This window comes from Lissotriton vulgaris, chromosome 7, assembly GCF_964263255.1.
Source record: "Lissotriton vulgaris chromosome 7, aLisVul1.2, whole genome shotgun sequence".
NCBI classification, from domain to species: domain Eukaryota; kingdom Metazoa; phylum Chordata; class Amphibia; order Caudata; family Salamandridae; genus Lissotriton; species Lissotriton vulgaris.
Window position 1 is genome coordinate 593212629 of NC_141695.1, and position 20334 is coordinate 593232962.

The 20334-nt window shown below is 46.8% G+C and overlaps 1 protein-coding gene across 6 annotated transcripts in view; it reads left to right on the forward strand.

Annotated features, from left to right (window-relative positions):
* The window catches only part of LOC147702075 (uncharacterized), a 91469-nt gene that overhangs the window by 57026 nt on the left and 14109 nt on the right, over positions 1-20334 (forward strand). The window lies entirely within an intron of this gene.

Below are 20334 nucleotides of genomic sequence, written 5' to 3' on the forward strand. Positions count from 1 at the left end.
GTTTTACAATTAGTCATGGAGGATAATACAATAGATACGCCATTAAATTTCAGTTCTTTTGTCTCTATTGCTTGTGGGCAAATTTTGCATATACCACATTTATGATTTCCTGTTACCGGAGCCCCGGTAATTATATTTCTTGAACCAGTGTCTTTTTTAGTTGTTGGCATCCTTGATCTAACTATTAGGTCTTTGATGTTTTTGTTTTTTTTGTATGCAAAAAGGGATTTTGGAATTAATTCAGTACCTGTTTTATTAACATTCAGTATGTGCCAATTAGAGTATATAATTTGGCGAATCTGATTATTGAGTAGTGAATGTCTGGTTACAAAAACCAGACTAGCATCTCGTTTATTTTTGTTGTTTGTAAGGAGATGTTGTCGATCGTAGTACCTTGCTCTTTTGTACGATTCTCGTATCAATCTGTGAGGGTAACCACGTTCTTTGAATTTTTCCTTCATTACAGTAGCCTTCTCATCAAAGTCAATTAGTCTTGTACAATTCCTCCTCAGTCTGAGGAACTGACTGAAGGGAATGCTATCTTTTTGAGAGGTAGGATGGAAGCTACTGTAATGAAGGAGTGTATTTCGGGCAGTAGGTTTTACGAAGAGATCCATAATCAGTTGTCCTTCATGGTGTTTAATCATTAGATCTAAAAATTCTATTTGTGAGTTACTTATTTTTTCTGAGAATTTTAGATTAGGATCACAGGTGTTGAGCCACAATAGAAATTCTTGTAAGACATCCTCATTATCATCCCAGATAAAGAGGATGTCGTCGATATATCTCGACCAGTAAAATATCTATTCAAAAAAAGGGGCCATTTCATTGAAGATATGTTTTTCCTCGAATTGTGCTACATAGATATTAGCAATTGTTGGGGCACACGAAGCGCCCATACTGACGCCTTTTATTTGTTGATAAAGGCTTCCTCTAAATTCAAAGACATTATTTTCCAGAATAATTTTTAGGCAGTCCAAAATGAAAGACATGTTACAATCAATCTGGAAAGACTCAATAAACCATTTTGTTGCTTCAATGGCACCTCTACATGGAATGTTAGAATAAAGACTTTCAACGTCTAGTGTTACCATCCATTGTCTGTGGGCATTGAATGTTGTGCCCTCCAGTTGGGTGATAACGTGTCTGGTATCCTGAATATATCCTAGTATTTTACCAATATGTGGGCGCAAAATTGCGTCCAGGTATTCTGATATTGGTTCAGTCACACTCCCAATCGTAGTAACGATTGGGCGGAATGGAGGGTCTTGTTCATTCTTATGTATTTTTGGGATACTGTATATACTGGCCATTTTTGGATTATCTGTGTTCATAAAGTCATATTCTTTTTGGCAAATGATGCCATCACTTAACTCTTTAGACGTTAGTTTGGCGATTTTGTTTTTTGTCTTGGTTGTAGGGTCCCTTAAGATTTTTTTATAGAAGCTGGTGTCACTAAGCATAGATTCCATTTTTTCAATGTATTTATTTGTGTCTAGGATTGCGATCCCCCCCTCCCTTGTCGCAACTTTTGACAGTTATTTGAGCAGAGTCCTTGTAAGGGGTGTGAGGTATATATTTAGTGATATTTTTTAATTTCGAGAATACAATTTTTTCAAAAATTTCCTCTTCTGGATCTATTTGGTAAAGAGTCGGTGTGAACACAGATTTTGGTGCCAGACCTGATATATTGTATTCACTGGTGTCACTTTCTCTATTTGTAAAGAAATTTTTTAATCGTATTTTACAAAAGAATTCCATCATATCATTGAAGAGCTCAAATTTGTTCAACCCAGAATGGGGAACAAATGACAATCCTTTTGATAACACAGAGAAGGTAGCAGAATTAGCTTCATGGTTACTTGAATAAAAAATGGGTATTGTTTTTACTGCCTCCAATACCTCGCATTTCTTGTTTCCAGGAATCTGTCTGCACTCTGTTGATGGTCCTGGAAGTGAGGTTGGTATTGACCCTGAGGTTGGTAAGATTGATTCTGTGGATATTGTCCTGGGGGCTGATATTGTTGGTTTTGTTGATATTGGTTTTGGGGGCGGTATTGAGGACGATATTTGGGTCTCCAATTGCCTCTCTGTTGGCGCCTCCCTAAAAAAGGTCTGTAGCCTTGGTTGGATCTAAATCGACCTCCTCTAGGTTGATAAGGTGACATACTTGAGTTACTACCTGAATCTGAGGAATTGGAGAAGGTGACAAATTTGTTAGGGTTGGGTACTATATTTGTCATATAATCCTGATCTGTTCCGTCTGATTGACCATAGAAGTTGTCAGCCAGGTAGGGATATACTCTTTCCCTGCTGAAAAACCGTATGTCTTTTTGTAATTTATCCATCTTTCGTTTTGTCAGATACTCACTGTATGAGTTAAGGTCCATCTCTATATCTTCTAACTTTTTTTTTGATGTCTAGTATTACAGTGAAGCTTTTAATATTGTCCTCAAGTTCTGTTATTTCTTTTGCTAGTTGTTCTAGGACTTCTTTTACTGTTTCCACTATAAGCATCATGTGGTCCCTAGAACATCTGTTAGAGATGAGGGACCAACGTTCTAGAAAATGTTTCAGGTGGACAAAAAGACCAGGGATGTTTTTGACCTGGAGACCCTGGGGGATTACTCCAGCTTTAAGATAGTCTAGTATAAACCTGCCGTGGAGTTCAATCCTTTTGCTTTTCTTTTTTAGAGCTAAAAGTTTTATTAGGTCTCCACATTGATCATCATTGATGGTATTTCTATTTTCGAAGCTAGTGGATGATCCTACCATAGTGGCAAAATCATCGTCACTATATCCATATGCTTTTAATGTGGCCATTATATGATCTAATGGATATGATTTTAATTATCCGCGAAGATGACTAATTTTATATTGGTCTTATAGATGGAAAAGTTGAGATAAGAAAAAAGGAAAGATTAGAGAGTGCAAATCTGAAGGGGACAGATTTTGAGATGAATACAAACTACAGATAACAATTATGAATGAGCTAGTATCATACAAATTGACTAACCGCTAATGTAGAACAACATTGTCGATTATAACAGATTTGTGACTGATATATCATGAACTGTGGCACCCCTCATGGACAGGCCATGAGCAATAAATGTATGGAAAAAATGGGGACCCCTACATTCTATTTAGTTTGCTATTATACGTCATCAAACTGAGTCAATTGAAAATAGATCTCTCAAGAATGGAGCGTATTTGACACTCCTAGACGGACGCACAGCGGGTTCCTTTAAACAAACGATAACTCTGTTTCATTCCAAATAAATCTGTGTATTTATTTGTCTTCATTCCTCCAATATTCAAAGTACTTCAAGTGTGAATTAGCAATCACATATGCGACACTCAAATGCCTTTCCCACTTTACACATGCTGCAGTTTGCCAAAAGGCCTTTTCTTCCTGCAGCACGGCGGACACATTTAAAAAAACATCCTTCATCCAATGCATTTCGGGCGCATTATCAGCCCTTCGTCAGGGATTTCACTGCAAGTATTAAACATAACATCATTACCTCGTGAAACACAATGTTGTAATTCTCAATACATTCAAAAACGTTACCCATGTCTATGTAGCCCCAGTTCTTATAGAACGGTTCCCCTCATTCTGCGTTATAACATGACCCCTTAATCTGTTTTTCTCCGTACTCACTTTGTTTGTAACGCAGAATGAGGGGAAACAATTGGGTAGAAGTCATAGATGGAGTAACTTCTTAGTGGGGGCGAGAAACATGTTGGTCAAATTAATGCATTGTACAAATAGAGGGAAACCGTTCTATAAGAACTGGGGCTACATAGACATGGGTAACGTTTTTGAATGTATTGAGAATTACAACATACTACCCCATATAGATCATGGTGCATTTAGAAGCAAAATATAGACTTTAACAAAACACCAAAGGAGAAAACCCTAAATCTCTGTAATCCTATTGATAAGTTAGGAATTACCTAATAAAAAGTCTCTATTTAAAAACATCTTGGTGTTTGTTCAAAAGTACCCCGGTTCTTCTAATAATAAACGCTAAGCTGTTTTAATTTTAGGTCAGTACTTGTTTGCAAATCCGAGAAGAATATGTATTGAACCTTCGTTCCCTCTAAATCAATTTGGTGCATATTTACAGACAACGGGGGACCCTAAAATAAAGAATATCAGGTATTTCCACACAGGCGAATACTAATCTATGCCAATAAAGTTTAATTTTCTATAAAAAAGTCCTCTGGTTTTACAATAAGATCATTTGTTTTTTCAGTGTTCTATATATTTCGACAATACCCTACAGATACTAAAAGATAATCAAATTGTCTTTGGAAAATCAAACTGTGCGCTCAACCAAAATAAGTGGAAGTGAGTAAATAAGAAGTTCTATACTCGAAATCTACTAATTCTCAGATCACTGATTTCAGCTATATTTTTTTCTGTATATCTCTTAGATTTCATCTATCTATCGTGGTCTATGTTTTACTTTTAAAATGAGAAATACAAGGAACTGTAAAAGAAATTTATGAGGTCAGGATAGGGACGATACAACTTCGAGTGCTTTGAATGAAATGTTACACACGATTGTTTTTTGATATTGTAATGAATGAGCTTAAAATACATCTTGCAAAAAAAGTGACTTAATTGCTAGTGTATTTTAGATCAAATATAATGTTATCATTTTTTAAATGAGCAACATTCGACCCTAGATTAATATAAATAAAATTGTCATGAAGATGGATTTTTTCGACCTTGCTAAAAATGCCTAGCCAGTATATATAATGAAATATATATAATTGTTTTCCAAATATTTATATTTGTATTCTATGTATTTTTTCACCTCTCTCTATGTAGGTTTATGTTACACACCAGTCTATATGTAATATACGAATGACGGTCACCTGACGAAGGCCCTTTGGCCGAAACGCGTTGTGTTCCATTCTACCGCATTGCCTTCTTCAATATTTTCCACCGACTGAATATATCGTATAGCACGTTTTTTTCTTTTGCATTGTTATTGATATTGTTTAGTTTTTGTCAGTATGTGCATTATATGTTATTGAATGTTAAATTATATGAAGTACATGTGTCTTTTATAAACTAAGCGAGATAAAAAAGATAAAGATTTTTCCTTCAAAAAAATAACAAAAGTTAAGAAACAGAAATAAAATAATCAAATGTTTTTGATACATTACTGTCTCAGCAAATTATTATTATCCGCTACATAGCATGTGATATGAGGTCGATATAAGGGCGATATAATTATCATTAGTTTGCTACATATTGTCTTTTTCCCTAAATATGATTGACTCTGGGGCAACCGGAAATTTCTGTGACTTAAAATATGCAAAGGAAATGGGTATTCAAGCAATAAAGAAAAGACACTGTGAGATGGTCAAAGCTGTAGATGGCACCAACCTTACTTCAGGACCAATCACTGAAGAAACAGAAACCCTGGAGTTGGTGGGACTACAAGGTCATCGTGAGTTTCTTAGATTTAACCTAATTGATGCCCCGCAGTTCGTTAATTTTGGGATTGCCATGGTTAACGGAGCACAATCCAAAAATCGACTGGGAGAGACGAACCGTAGAGATGACTTCGGAGCATTGTCAAAAGAATTGTTGTTTGGCTCACAGATGGAAAATTTTGGGTTCTCCAGCCTCGGAGTTGGCCCAACTCACTAATCAAGTGTGTGTTTTGGAGGTGAATGAAATTCCTAAGGAATACCAAGACTTGGCAAGTGTTTTTGATAAGGTGAACGCAGAGAAGCTTCCCCCACACCGGGAGTACGACTGCAAGATTGAATTGGAACCCGGCGCCAAGTTGCCGTGCAGTCGGATATATTCCCTCACGGAAGCGGAAAATCAATACCTCAAACAATATTTGGATGAATATTTAAAAATTGGATTTATACGACCCTCGCAATCGCCTGTTTCTTCGCCCCTGTTTTTTCGGCCAAAGAAGAACGGCACCCTGCGCACCTGTATTGACTACAGGGCTTTAAATCTGGCGACCATTAAGAACCGGTACCTGTTGCCCCTCATTTCAAAGTTATTGGACCAAGTAAAAGGTGTTAAGGTGTACACAAAGCTGGACCTCCGTGGAGCGTACCATCTGGTGAGGGTCGCCGCGGGGGATGAATGGAAAACTGCTTTGCGCACGAAATATGGTCTTTATGAGTACCAGGTGATGCCTTTTGCGTTGAGCAATGCTCCTGCGGCATTCCAACACTTTGTAAACGACGTGCTAAGAGAGTTTCTGGATCGAGTGGCAGTCGTCTATATAGACGATATATTAATTTTTTCTGATTGCATCGAGAACCACGTCCCACAGGTGCGAGCCATCTTGAAGAAATTATTGGATAATCACTTGTACGTAAAATTGGAGAAGTGTTAGTTCCACGTAACACAAGTGCAATTTTTGGGGTTCATACTGTCGGCCGATGGAGTTGTTGTATTTCTATCTAGGACCCTAATTCGATATTCCCGATTCATGCCCTTATGTGGCTATAACAAATAGTATCCTTATAAAGGTATAAGAATCATATCCATGTTTAGTAATAGCCCATGCAGTCCAAAACACAGCAAGGCTACTCCCATGGACTCCTAGAAAGCACAACGCGTTCTTTAAACAAACCAAGCCTCCAGCAGCCCGGGAATTCCCCCTGCTTTTGTTTTGATTTGCACAAGAACTCCTGGAGTCCAGAAAGAACTGTTAGTTCTTAGTGACGTCTTATGTCCAACCTTACGTCAAACCCGGCACCTTTCAGGTATAAATATACCAATGTTGCCTTAAGCAAACACACGGTGGTGGGGAGCAGAGCGACTTTCTACTTGCCAGAGAGCCCAGCTGTTGCCAGAGCCAAAGGAAAACGCCCCTCCCTTCGACGCACTGAGAGAGACGCTGTCTTTTTCTCCAGCCGAGAAATTCCAGCTCCAGTGTTCCCAAGTCACCCTCGTGGGTAGCTGGGACATCGAGTCCTGAGAAGCGAGATACAAGACCTCCTTCATTCTATAACCAAGGTACGGAGCTGATTAAAACCTTAGAGAGAATTCTTGATTCCGATACTTGGCAAAAACCTAACTTAACTTCAAACTGCAACTTACTTACTCCTTCCCACGTATTAGGCTTAGGTCAGGTACACTGGGGTAGGCGTATCTTAGAACCACCAGTTGAGTTCGTAAGTCAATGTTTTTATGTATGTATATATTTTATCTATTTTAAAGTATTCTATGGCTAAGAAACCATATCAATGCTTTTACAGTATTATTTCATAATACTACTTTTACTGTACGCACTTCACTTTATAATAAGTATTGCAATTGTGGCAATTAATTTGTCTTGCATGAGAAAGAAGACTGCTCAATAAAATAACACCTTTTATTGAAAACGCCCGTCTCTCTATTTCTCTGCACTCTGGTGAAATTAAACATGCACGATTGACTGAGTGAAATATCTGTCTATTGTTTTCACACAACTCTAGAGATACACTCTTTATTCTGAGGGAGCAAAGATGTAATGTTTATGCAGTTGTCAGAAACTAATCCCTTCTTGTCTAAATCAGGATGGTTAACCCTTTCCTGAACATTCGAGAAAGTTTCTAGTGACCTCTAAGCTAGCTGGCAAAACTAATTAAGTCTAACATAGTCAGTAGAGACCTAGATGACCTCAGTCCTACGTCTACACTGCTGTTTATGTTATTCCAATGCGCAGAGCCTATTGGGAATATAGGAACTACACTACAGAATGGCAATGGATCCTTCAAAGGTACAAGCCATTCAGGAATGGTCATCCCAGAGAAACATCAAGTAAATTCAAAGTTTCATTGGCTTTGCCAACTTTTACAGAAGGTTCATTCCAGATGTTTCCGCAAAAGTCCATCCTATCACTCAATTGTTAAGAAAAGGAAAGTTTTCCATTGGTCAGAGGAGGCGGAAGACGCTTTTAAGATTTTAAAGAGAGCTTTCGTCACGGCGCCAGTCTTGATGCACCCGGATCCTGAACAAGCGTTTTTTGTGGAAACTGATGCTTCAGATTTCGCTACTGGGGGAATGGTTTCCCAAAGGGATAAGTCGACAGGACAACTTCACCCAGTGGCTTTCTGTTCAAGGAAATTGTCTGAGACTGAGTTCAACTATACAATTGCGGATAAAGAACTGCTCGCTGTAAAGGAAGACTTTCAAGACTGGCGACATTACTTACTGGGAGCGAAACACAAAGTAACTGTGTACACAGATCTCCGAAATTTACAATTTTTGAAGTCCGCTAAAACTCTTTCGCCTCGTCAATTGAGGTGGTCATTGTATTTTTCGGAATTTGATTTAGTTATAACATACAAGCCGGGAGTGAAGAATGGGAAGGCCGACGCATTATCCCGAATGAACTCTTCTGAGGCAAAGAGAACTCCATTAGATGAACCAATTGTTCCATTGGAAAAAATTGTGGGAGTAATTCGCTTGGAGGACTTCGCCCAAGTGATTCGAAAGCGCTGCTCCCTTCAGGAATTAGAAAGTTGGGCGGCAGATGATGATCGGAAATCAATCAGAGACTCGTTGCCGTTCTACGATGAGGCTTTATATCTACCTACACTAGAACTACAAGAAAAGGCGCTGGAAGGCTGCCATGATGATACGCTGGCGGGTCACAAGGGCACTAAAAAGACCTTAAGTTTGCTTCAGAGACATTTTTGGTGGCCAAACATGGCGGCTCAGGTAGGACAGTATGTCGCAACCTGTGAATCATGCATTAAGGGGAAGGCATCTAGACAGGCCCCACAGGGATTATTGCAACCATTACCCAACGCCCCGGGTCCTTGGCACACAGTATCTCTAGATTTAATTGTAGATCTTCCCCTCAGTCATGGGTACACTGCCGTTTTGGTCTTAGTAGACTCGTTTTCAAAAATGGGTCAGTTTGTTCCATTAGAAAAAGTCCCAACAGCCCCACAGTTGGTTAAATTGTTTAATCAGCATGTGGTCCGAAGTCATGGAATTCCCCAGATTGTCATTTCAGATAGAGGGGCTCAGTTTGTATCCAAGTTTTGGAAAAGCTATATGCACAGTCTAGGAATTGACACTCGATTCTCGACCAGTTTCCATCCTGAGACTGATGGGCAAACGGAGCATGTGAATCAAGAACTGGAGCAATATCTGAGATTATATTTGCTGGAACAGGAGGGAAACTGGTCCGATTTGTTGTGGTCGGCAGAGTTTGCATATAACAACGCCATCCATGCATCCACGGGGTTTACCCCGTTCTATTTGAATTATGGTCGACACCCGAACCTCATGATAGGTAAAACAGCTCAAGAAATCCCTACTGTGGTTGATTGGATAGCAGAAATCAAAAGGTCTTATCGGCAAGCCCAAACTAACCTCACTAAGGCTAAGATATCATATAAACGTCAGGCAGACAAAAAGAGAAGAGTGGGGGTTAGTTTTGTGGTTGGGGATCAGACATGGCTGTCCACCAAACATCTTAAACTAAAAGGAAGCAGGAAGTTTCAGCTCAGGTTCATTGGTCAATTCAGAGTGCTAAAGAAAATAAACCCTGTGGTTGTAAAACTGCAACTTCCCAACAGTCTAAGAATACACCCTGCTTTTCACGTATCTTTACTAAAAAGAAGTCCTCCCAATGTCCGATTAAAAGGTAAACCAACCTCTCTTAGCATTGAATCAGATGAGGAATTTGAGGTCAGCAGAATTTTAGACTCGAAGATTGCTAGAAACAAATTGTTTTATCTAGTGGAGTGGAAGGGTTTTGGGCCTGAGGAGAGGTCATGGGAACCTTCCACTAATGTACATGCACCCCGATTAGTCAAACAATTTCACAAGAGTTATCCTACAAAACCAAAATTGGGAGGACCCCTTTTGGGGGAGGGGAGGGGGAAGGGGATAGGTACTGTCAGGATCCTGTCAGGATCCTGGGTTCAGTGACCAGTGTGACCAATAGGGCGCCTGAAAAGCCCCACAGATGTAGATATGCAAAGACATATTCGCGCTAGAGGAAGAACCATATGGTCTCAAGACTCATGTTCAGACAGTGTATGCAATTGCTTATCAACTCAAAGCAACATGGATGCCAAAGAGCAATTGACGGTGGGTCAGTGTCAGCGGTCGAAGTCGCGCGACTTCAGGACAGATAAAAGCCACTGATTACCTCTAACCTACGCACTTCAAGTGACTCCGCACTGTGCTGCGTGCGTGATATTTTGAAGTCCGTAATTCTGAGGTATTTTGGTTCTGGTTTTGGAATAAAAACGTGTTTATTTTGGAGAGCCGCAAGTTTCTTCTTGAAGCAGTACCTCATGCGCAAAGTGGGAGCAACTGGTACAGTCGACGTCTTCAGCTAAGGAGCAGAGAAAACTAGTTGCCTGGGTTGCTGTGTGGCGTGCGCATTTACCAGGTATTTCTTGGATATTGTTTAGTTGGCAAACAATTATAGACTTTCTGCAACGGAGCATAAGACTTCACAAGTTAGCATATTCGTTATCCTAAATGTAAATAGCGCTAATTACTGACACTCCGTTATGGGAACTTCTCCTATGTTAGTTGAGATTATGTCTACCTAATTGAGAGTACAGGGTTGACATTCCACTACAACTAATATCGAACATCAGGGTGAGTTTCTTTTAAATAAATTGAGTTTAGAGGTAATTCCATTTAGACATTAGAATTAACGATAATGTGTGCTTACAGATGCTGGGACAGGCTTTAGACCAAGTACAATCTCATGCAGCTATCCATGAGAGAGAAGCTTAAGCCCAGGTCATAAAGGTAATAATTGTGGTATTTAGAAAACGTTGGAATTTAAACTGTGGAGAGTGTGTTCTAAGGTTTGTCATTTATGCAGGTGCAGAGCGACAACACAGAATAGCTGACACCGAAGACTAGAGAACCGCGGTCATCGACCAGGCAGTCTCTCTCTCTTTAACCACTTCCCTTTTCCCTCCTGCTTCAGAGGTCACCAGGAGTTTTTCCAGGGAGGCACCTGAGGTGGTGGGGCATTGGGAGCATCGTCGGCTTCGATGGACCAGGTGTGAGCCTTCTGACATATGGCGACCCCCAGGAATCGGAAGGACAGAACTGTCAAAGATGTATTTCTTAAATCTGGCATGGTTGGTGCAGAAACCGAGCCGCGAACCAGCGGAGTAACTGATAAGCAGAATCCGACGGAGACTGATGGCCCTATCACACGCTCCGTTCTGGATTCACTCTTTGCAGGCCTTACTAAGGAGTTTCATGCCATGAAAAAAGTCCTAACGACCGAGATCCCGGAAATGGGCATGGATCTTGACTCTGTGGGAGGGAGGGTGGATGACTTAGAGAACCAGACTGCAGCCAGGAATGAAGAACTGTCCCAGCTTCAACAAGAGTTGCTGCGCCTTCGTGAGCAACACCTAGATCTCCAAACCCACACGGAAGACCTAGAGAACCGCTCACGGCGAAACAACATCCGGATTCAAGCGGGGTCTGGAGGCTCCTGATATAGAGACCTTTGTTTTAGATCTGTTGTGCCATGTTCTGGGATGTCCTCCTGACCTGGAGATTCGGCTGAATCGCACGCACCGAATGGACCTCAGGAGGTCGGCAACAGCCCCCCCCCCCGCCTGACATCTTGACATGCGTTCATGATTTTAAGCTTAAGGAGCGTATCCTGCGATAGGCACGGTCAAAGCATCCCATTGAGTTCCGCTCCTGTGCGCCATTCTTCTATCAGGACCTGGCTGCCTCCACACTTCAAAAGCGGCGCGACTTCCGGCCTGTTACCTAATTCCTTCGCTCCAAGGACGTTGCATATTCCTGGGGGCATCCATTCGGGCTCATTTTCAAATGGGAGGGTAAGCTTCGTCAAGTTTGCACTGTGGAAGAAGCATCCTCTCTCCTGCACATCTCGGGGCAACCCGTGGCAGTCTTGAGAAGTCCGTAAGCCCTGCTCCGCGGGAGGACGGTGGCCGCTGGAGGAGAGTGGAGAGCTCGCGGCCGACTTCTCGTCCGGATATCGAAATTATGGCCTAGGAACGATCAGCGGTTCTTCGCTCCTTGTCGGAGGGCTCTACCCTCACTTCCGCTGACTGATATGGCCGGTTTCTGTCAGCATGTCATCCACCTCTGCCTTCTTAGTCTGAACTCCGGTGGGACTACTCTAGCAACTTGGGATGGGTCCGGGTTGGGGAGGGGGCGGTGAGCACCCCTGCTATCCATCCCACGTCTCACCACAAGCTGCTGCCTGGGACTTTTGTGAACTCTACACATGATCGTTCTTTTGGGTTTGTTGGTTCGGAGTAGTTTCTAAATGGGTTTTTTTCTTTATGGGGTTCTCTCCTCCGATGTTGCGCCATGCCCTTAGCTTGGGACCCTGTACCTGCTCAGGCAACTCAGCCGAGCGGGATTCACTGCTGTAGCCTTACCCTACCGCCCATATAGTCTTCGATATTCGTATTGTGTCCTTGAATGTGAAAGGCCTTAACAGCCCTACTAAACGACGGGCGCTGCTGTCTTACTTGGAGAGTACTGACGCCCATATATGCTTACTTCAAGAGACGCACCTCCTTTCGGCTGACACCCCTCGCTTTAGATCACGGGATTTTCCGATCCAACTGTTCTCATCTGCTACATCCAAAACTGCGGGGTGGCCCTCTTGGTTTCCTCCCGCTTTCCTGGCAGGGTGGGTGGCAAACAAGCTGAAATTAAGGGGAGGTTCCTGGCCTATGCTTTTACACTAGACACTCACACGTTTGTTCTGGCCTCCGTTTACTCTCCCAACAGTGGTCAGGAGGGTTTCCTTAAAATGGACATTCAGGACATTGCAGAGTTGCCGGACCGTACTGTCTTGCTAGGAGGGGACATTAACTTGGTCTTAGATGGGGACATGGACCGCTCGGGTCAGCTCTGGGGTCAGACGGGGACATTATCCAATGCTGGGAAACGCCTTTTGACTGAAGCCGGGCTCACTGACCTTTGGAGACATAAACAAACGAGCACAAGGGCATACACGTGTTATTAGCACCCTCACAAAACTTACAACCAACCACATTGACTACATTTTCACCTTCGACTTGCTCACACAGCGCGCTAGCGAGGTTGAGATTCTCCCCTGCCCATTGTCCGACCATTCCGCGTTGCGACTTTCTCTGACCTTCCCCCCCAAGGCTAGCTACCCTACGATTATGGCGTCTGTGGGAGAACATACTCCATCGTCCTCCACTTGTGCGACAGATTGAGGAGAACATAGCGGATTACTTAGCTTTAAACGATACACCAGACGTTTCTATGACAACCCTCTGGGAGGTGAAGAAGGCGTTTCTTAGGAGGATCTTTATTGGCATTGCATCTGCGGACAATAAAGACAGGAGGGAGAAGCGCGCACACCTGTCAGCCAAAGTAGTGGAGTTCGAGCGTATTCACCAGCGCACGGGAGCGCCGAGAGTCTGGTGACAGTTGAAAGCCGCTCGCCTGCAACTAGCTGGGCTAGATATTGACCGGGCGGAGTATGCAACTTTACGCCTTAAGCATTCCTTCTATGTTGGGGCGATCGATGCGGGCGCCTACTTGCCAACCGCCTCCGTGCCTAGCGACAAGCTCAAAAGGTGACATTGATACAAGATGCTGGGGGGGGGCGGGAATATAGGGAAGATGAGACGATTGTCGAAGCTGTTCGACAATTCTATGCATCATTATACTCGGCTCAGGTGCTGCCTGACGCTGCCCGTCTCAATATCTTCAGAAAGCAGCCACCTTCGGGTTGCTACCGTCCCAGGCAGGGGAGAAAGAAATTTTGTGGGAAGCTGGCCCCTATTCTTGCGCGTGTTTTTATTTCCGTAGAGTCGACTGAGTCTTCTCCCTTTCCTTCCTCTATGTTTGAAGCTTTAATAACTGTTATACTTAAGCCGGGAAAAGATCATCGTCTCTGTGGTTCCTACCGCCCCATATCACTTCTTAAAATTTTTACCAACATTTTGGCGACGCGACTCTCTAAATTTCTTCCTGGTCTGATAGATCAATCCAGCTTTGTCCCCGGACGGCAGTGCTCGGAAAATACTAAGCGCCTTCTCCATCTTATAGACCGTTCCGAGCGATTCCCGGCGGAGCATATGGTCCTCTCTGTCGACGCCGAGAAGGCGTTTGATAGGGTTCATTGGACAGATCTCCAAGCCACCCTGCTTCATTTTCGCCTTCCTGTGCATTTCATAGCCTGGATCTTCCAGTGTTATGCGAATCCCACAGCGACAGTACAGGTGAATGGGGTGGCGTCTGCGGCTTTTCCGATAAGTTGGGGGACTAGGCAGGGGTGTCCGCTGTCACCACTGCTTTTTGCCTAGTATATGGAGCCCTTAGCCCAACGCATTCGGGAAGACCCATCGATCCGAGGTATGTTCTTCGGGGGGTCTGAGCATAAGCTTTGTCTTTATGCCGATGATGTGGTGGCGACCCTGGAGCGTTCTCGCGATTCCCTACCGGCTTTTTTGGATGAATTAGCTCACTTCACCTTAGCCTCGGGCTTTCAGATCAATGTGCACAAGTCACAAGCTCTTAACTTATCCCTAGAGCCCGAGATGCTGACGCTCCTCCGGCAGAACTTTCAGATTTAGTGGGTCCAGGACGCCATTTCATATCTGGGACTCCGAGTGGCACCTACCATTTCTCTTACCCGCAAATGAATTACTCGCTCCTACTGAAACAAGTGCGCACCTCACTCCGTAAGTGGAGGCCTCACTCCCTTTCATGGCTGGGACGCATAGCGGCGGTGAAGATGGTGCTGTTACCTCAAATTCTTTACCTCTTTCATATACTCCTGCTGATGCCCCCCACCGGGGTTCTACGAACTTTGCAGAGGGACATAGAGCGATTTATTTGGCGGGACCAAAGAGCCAGGATGCGTCGCGATCTCACTTACAGAGATCCGTTGGAGGGAGGTCTAGGTATCCAGATCTTTTGACATATTGGCGGTCGGCTCAGCTGCGGGCATTGGTGGAATGGTCTCGGCCAGAGTCCGAGAAGCATTAGTTGTTTATAGACAGGGCTCTTCGTCTCGCACTCTTAGAGGGGTTCCCTTTCTGCCCCGCCAGCATCGCCATCGCAGTTTGTATTTATCTGAAGTGACCTGGTCTATTATGGCAGCTTGGGATCGGACTGCAACTGCAAGAGGACTTACAACATTCCCACCACGCCTATTGTCACAAATACTGGACAAGATTGATTTCCATTTTGAGACACAGATCCCGAGATTCCCAGCCTATATTCTTCTTGGCCTCCCCAACGCCATCACCTTCCCGCTCCATTCTCGGAGAGGTAAACAAATAGCACTGACGGTGGGAGCGGCAGAACAGAACATTCTGACACACTGGGGTACCGCAGTACTTCCTACTAGGTTAGGCTGGTTACACAAACTGTGGTTTATCTTGGGGATGGAGAAAATTTCTCTCTCTTTAACCAACCCCGAGGCTTCCTTTCACGAACTCAGGGCCCCTCTGGTAACGTTGCTGACATCTGAATTCACAGAGCTCACAGGTCCCAAATATCTTAGGCTATTACGCTTGGCTGACCTCCCACCGTCGCTCACTTCTGCCACATCTGCTCCTTAGCTGGTTGGGGCCTCCTTGCTGGTCTACACTATTTCTATTGCGCGAGTTTAGGAGGAGGAGGAGGGGAGGGGGGAGGGAGAAGCGGGAGGGGGAGGGCGGCATTATATTTGCATTTACTGTTCTTTTGCCAGATGCACAATACTACCATGCCGGGTTGTTACCCAATGTTTGTGGAGCACACTGGCTCCTTGTTCTACTTGTGAAAACTAATAAAGATATCTTAAACAAACAAAGTTTACCTTTAGACTAGCCCCCCGGATCTGAGCCTCACCACCGTCTTCTATAAAGCCCACGTGGAAGAACTACCGCCGCATTTGATGGCGCTAAATGAGGAAGCTCAAAGTACTGGTATTTTTTTTTTTTCACAACCAAGTTTATTGAGCAAAAGAATGACAAGCATGAGGCACCTTCCCACACCAAGGTCACCACATCAAAATCAATGTATGGATCACATACACAAGAAATACTAAGCAAGTATCAAGGAAGCTCAGCTTTAAAATCCCAACTACCCATCCCAACCCCAACTACACCCCCACCCGTACCCACTATCCCCCCCCCCTTTCCACACATGTACAGAGGCAATACAGAGATGGTTCATATAAGAGAAGCAGGCATGAAGCAACCTGGGATGTGCCTTTAGGGCCAGAGACAGCGCTGCGATCAAATGTCCTCCTCCGGTTCCGCCGGGGGTTCCAAGGATAGGCCACGGTAGTCAGCCCACCGCTTCCAGATCTTGAAGTGCTTGCGTGGGCAGCCCCGCGCCTCAAAAATCGGTTTCTCAAGACCCATAAAATAGTCCAGTCCCGCCTTCCATGCCGACAGGGGGGGGGCCCTCACTGACTTCCAGGCCCGAGCCAAGTCGCGCTTAGCCACCACCAGGCCCAGCAACAATAGGTGACGTTTATAGATGTTGCCCCCAACCCCGTCCATGACGTGCAGTAGGCCCAGCCGGTGAGTACGGGGAAGATCCCAGCCCAGGACCTCAGCCAGGCAATTCCAAACACCCCTCCAGAAGCCAGCCAGGCGACCACATGACCACACTGTGTGCAACAAGGTGCCGGGCACTTCCCCACATCGCAGGCACTCCGATGACTCAATCAAACCAGCCCTCCACAGTCGTTCACGTGTGTAATAGGCACGATGTAGATACTTGAATTGTATGAGACGGAGCCGAACCGCAACAGCGGTGCCACGAGGAGACTCCAGGGCCTCTCTCCAGTCGTCCTCGTCCAGGGTGCCCACGTCCACCTCCCAGGCTTCCCGGAGGGAGCTGAGAGTAGACGAGCAGTGAATAACCAGAGTCTGGTAGATCCTGGAAACCTTCTTGTCTCCCAGGTCGCCCATAAAGACTTTCGCCTCAATTGGGCTAAACTCCGGAAGGGAATCAAGGCCAGCAATGCTTGGGGCGAGGGCATGGCGCAGCTGTAAGTATCGGAAAAACTGGGACTGAGGCATTTGGAATTCCACTCGGAGGTCTGCAAAGGACTTGAGGGTTGCGCCGGACACGACGTGACCCAGTTGAGTAATCCCAATAGTCTCCCAGCCCTCGAACCCAGCCAGAGTCGCCAGCTCTGGAAGCAGACCGTTGTGCCACAGCGGCGTTTCCGCCGTCAACTTGCCCCACCATCCCATGCGGCGCAAGGACTGCCGCCACACTGCAAAGACCACCCTTGTCACCGATGGCAACCCACGGCGTATACGCGCCGAGTATAGAACGGTGTGGAGCGTATGGTCACCCATAAGATGCCTTTCCAGGGCATATGCCGGATCACTCCTATCCCCGTACCACCAATCATTAAGAACAAGCAGATGTGATGCTTGGTAGTAGGAGAGGAGATCAGACGTGGCCAAGCCACCACAGTAGGTGGATAGAAAACATGTCTTTAGGGCCACCCTGGCTGCTCCGCCCTCCCACAGGAAGCGGCCCAGCACAGAGTTCACCTGGCGAAACCACTCCATGCCGATAGGGTGCGGGAAATGTTGGAGTTGGTACAGCAGTCTCAGCAGCGCCACCATCTTAAAGATGGCCGACCTCCCAAAGATCGTAAGCGGCATCCTGGACCACGTTTTAACATCCGTCTGGACCCGTTCCCACACCGGCAGGACACTACGCGTCCAGGCCACGGCCCGCGAAGTCGAGAGGAAAACACCCAAGTATTTCAGGCCGTCAGTCGCCACTCGTAGATCAGCAGCCCAGTCGTCGGCCACTACTCCGCCATGCAAAACCCACAGGGTCGACTTAGATAGGTTAAGGGTAAGCCCGGAGACTTCGCCAAACCTCCGCATGATCTCCAGGATTCGAGGGCCAGAGCGCCGCAGATCCGTAAGGAACAGGAGGACATCGTCCGCGTAGAGTGCAATTCTATCCGTAAGAGTATCGTTCCAGACAAAGCCACGCAGCTGGGCATCTAGCCGCACCCGCGCCGCGAGGGGCTCCATGGCCAGGGCAAATAGGTATGGGGATAACGGGCAACCCTGGCGCGTACCGCGGCCGATTGGGAAGCGTCCTGAGACCGCGCCCGCCACCCGGACCGTCGCCGTGACATTGGTGTACAGGAGGCGGATATAGGACAGAAAGACCGGCCCGAGGTTTAGGCGGGCCAATAAGGTGAAGAGATACGCCCAGCTCACCGAGTCAAAGGCCCGGTCCATGTCCGCAAGGAGAAGTGCGGCCCGTTCATCCCTAGCACTCATGGCGTCGACCGCTGCCTGTGCCCGCCGGATATTGTGTCGGGTGGCCCTGTGCGGCATGAACCCGGCCTGGTCGGGGTGGACCAGGTCGGCTATGAGGGGCAGAAGGCGGTTCGCCAGGGCTTTCGCCAATATCTTGGCCTCGATGTTGAGGAGGGAGATAGGCCGGTATGAATCATGACGGTCAGGTGCCCTACCAGGCTTCAAAAAGACCACAATCTCAGCATGACGCCAGTCAGGTGGCAGCTCGCCCCTAGACCGCGCTGCCTCCAGCGCATTGCGAAAGTGGGGTCCCAGCTGGACGTGGAATTTTTTATAAAATTCGGCAGGGTAGCCACTAGGGCCGGGCGCCTTCCCAGTGTTCAGTTGGCCAAGGGCCTCCCCTAGCTCCTCGGACGTAAGTGGGACCTCCAGGGCCGTTCTAGCCTCCTCCGGGACTGCCTGCGGGAGTAAAACATCCAGGTACGGGGCAATCCCGCTCTCCCCCAATGGATCGCGAGGGGTATATTGTGCCTCGTAGTAGCGGGCAAAGCTGGCCGCCAACTGGTCCGGGTCGGTTATGACTGAGCCATCCCCCGCCGTGAGACCGGGGAGCTCCAGGGGCTGGAAGGTCGCCTGGCAAAGTCTATGCAACATGGTGCAGGACTTATCGCCCCACTGATATACCCTACTGCGCGTGGCGAGCCACGCCTGCCGGGCCTCCTCATGTAGGACCGAGGAGTAAGTCTGCTGGGCCTGTAGGAGCTGGCGCATCACACCCTCCTCACCTCCAAGTCGACCACGCTGCTCCAGCTCCTCCACGCGGGCCGCGGCAGCCACAATGGCCTCCCGGTGCTTCCGCCGAGCGGCCGCACACCAAGTTATGTCGATGCCCCGGATCGTGGGCTTCAGCGCCTCCCACACCACAACAGCATCGGCTCCCCCCACCAGGTTCTCGCGCCAAAAGTGGTCGATTGCCACCCGTAGGTGCGCCACATAGTCCGGCCGTTGCAACTGCCAGGCGGACATACGCCAGCGAAAAGGTTGCCGTTTAACGGGGAGGGTCAGAGTGGCCAGGACAGGGGAATGATCCGAAAGGCCCCTGGGGAGTATCGAGGCGTCCCTAACACGGCTCAGGCAGGCCCCAGGTACAAACAAGTAATCAAGCCTCGAGAATGACCCATGCACCGCCGATACATACGTGAAGGCCTGTACTGCGGGATGAAAATGCCGCCACACATCGACCCAGCCCATACTTCGCGCCGTTGCACTCAACCGGGTGGGGGCAGCCGCGGGGGGGGGGGTCAGGTACCACACACGCTCGCCGCCGGCGGTCCAGGCCCACATCCATGACTTCATTCCAGTCGCCCCCCACCACAGTCAGGACCTCGGGGATTTCGTCCCACAACGCAAACAGCCGTTCAGACAGTGCCCACTGCAGGGGGGGAGGGGCATAGACACTACCAAAAACCACCGGCTCGGAACCCAGTAGGCCTTTAACAAAAACAAATCTGCCCTGGGGGTCAACCCATTGCTTCTCGTGGACATAGGCCACCCTACGATGAATCAGTATGGCCACCCCCCTCGAGCCCCTCGTAAAGCCAGCATGATAGACCTGGTGGTAGCCGAACCTCTGGAGGCTAAGGGCTTTGGATCCCAGCATGTGCGTTTCCTGAAGCAAAAGAACATCCACCATCTCCCTTTTCCCCCACCGCAGCACAGCCCCCCGCTTAATCTTATCGAGGGCACCCCGCACATTCCACGTCACCACCCGCAGAGTCTTCGAAGGAGTCACACTCGCAGCACTAGCCATTATCGACACACAGTTCAAGATCCGGCCCACCCTCCCACCCAGGAGCTACCCGCAAAACGACAAAAAGCACAGCCCCCGACACGTGTGGACCCACCCCCCCAGCCCGCAAACACAACTCCCCCGTTCCAGCCCAGAGCCCCCCCAACAACAAGTGCAACACCAGAACACCCCCCCATACCCCACCCCCCCCCACCCCAATACCTCAGAAAACAGTGAAGTACCTGTCGCAGCATGGAGGGACCCGAGCCCAAAACAGAGGACTCAGGGCCCGCCATACCAAT